We start from the raw sequence: 1,938 nt of genomic DNA on the forward strand, positions 1-1,938 counted from the left end.
GATCAGGGTATTGCTACATAAGTTCGAAAGAAATTCAGATATCAAGACATTTATTCAATTGACATTTAATGTATGAAAATTGTTGGAAACTGACATCAATATTTTAATGAGGATTAGAACGAGATAAGATAAAAAGAGAGAGAAAGAGAGATAATGAGAGAGAGAAAAAAACCTGCAACTTGGGGGAAATCTTCAATATCACACTGCGAGGACTGGTAACTGGATGATATTTCTTTTTGAGCCCTTGTATTTTTCTGAGGGGTTGGACTCGAACTTGGTCATCCTAGAGAGTTGATCGGTAACCGATAAGCGGTTGATGAATAAATGGTTTTTCCTCAGAGAATTGACGGGCCTTCTGAATGAAAGGTGCGGAATTCGGAATTTCGGTAACTGTAGATCTCAGGAACCCAAAAATTCTGGTCTCCAAATTAATTAAGACTTTTAGAATGAACCAGCCGTGAACTCGATTCTGGTGAACTGAATAGCTGCAGAATTGTTGGTGAATTTGCTTGAGTTGTCGCGAAACTACGGTTTAGTTAGTCGCGGAAACTGGCTTGAATCTATCGTGGAAACTGTGAATTGAGACTGCGACTATAACGATGGTCTGCGACTGTGTCGGTGACGGATGTTATAACGGGAAACTGCGACTATAACGGCGGACTGCAAGTATAACGGCGGACTGCAAGTTTAACGGTGGACTGCGACTGATGGTGGCAAGGGTCCATCCTGCACGTGGTCTTCTAAAACCTTCGACTCCCCCTGGGAGGTAAGAATATTGCATCTTCTATTGTCCACGTGGTATCGATATTAACTCCTCCTGTAACATGTAGTCTTATTGTGCACATAAAATCAATACACAGAGATGAAATACAAGGGTTTCAACTCCAGAATAAGGGGGATGAGTATCTACTGAACGGGTGGAGTGAGTGATGATGAATGGTCCGTTAACGTGCGGGAAATTCAATCTCCTTTATTTCTTAACTCTCTTTTCTCAATTTCATATTTTTACAATTGATCCTCATGTTTTATTCTGAAATTTTAAATACAATATACACCAAAGTTCACGCAATACGTGACATTAAAATGGCGCATCCAAAAATGTCGGTTTTTTCTTATCATCAGAATTTTGCTAGATACATATAGAAAATGAAAATTTTAAACATAATTAGACATTTTTGGTTATTTAAATATGCTTACATGCACAGGTATCGATTTTTAACTTGCAAATCATTTACTGCAAAAATTAAATGTTTAAAAATATTTACATCAATTATCATGTCTGTATCCTTTCTCCTATATATTATATAGCGCAATGCTTACGCTTTTAATTTTACCCTTCTAATCAAAGCGATTTCCGCCTCCTTTTCGTTTTACTTCTTTTCTATGGAATTTTGCCATTTTTCCACGCCCATTCCTTCATATTTGCCGCTCTAGCCCCCTTGAACTCCGTCATCTACTCCTCCCCCACTTTATCTTCTCCTAAAATCTTTACCACATCCTTTTGCTCACATATTCTGCACTTTCTGTTCCGTTTCCTTTCCCAATACATTCTCTCCCTTATCTCTCATCCCAATCTACATCTTATTATTCTGGTCCACATTCTCTTTATCCATCCCTTTTCTAAATTATTTGTTGATACTTCTTTTTTTTGGATCAATTTATACTATTTATTGTATTTTGATTCCTCAGTCTTAAATTATCTTTACATTAATTGCCTTTCCCTATCCTTTTTCTCTAAATCTTTATAGCTTACTGCATTCCCCCTTCCTATAGCTATAGCACTAAAATCTCCCAACGAGACTTCCATTCTGTTAGTTCCATCGCCTTCCCCCATTTGGCTTTTACCTTCTTGAAACACTTTTTCGTTAACTTGCCTGCCTTTCCCTTCCCTGACTTCGTCACAAATTGCCATACCTTCATTCCTGCTTTAGTGCTCAA

The sequence above is a fragment of the Belonocnema kinseyi genome, chromosome 8, assembly GCF_010883055.1.
Source record: "Belonocnema kinseyi isolate 2016_QV_RU_SX_M_011 chromosome 8, B_treatae_v1, whole genome shotgun sequence".
In the NCBI taxonomy this organism is placed as follows: domain Eukaryota; kingdom Metazoa; phylum Arthropoda; class Insecta; order Hymenoptera; family Cynipidae; genus Belonocnema; species Belonocnema kinseyi.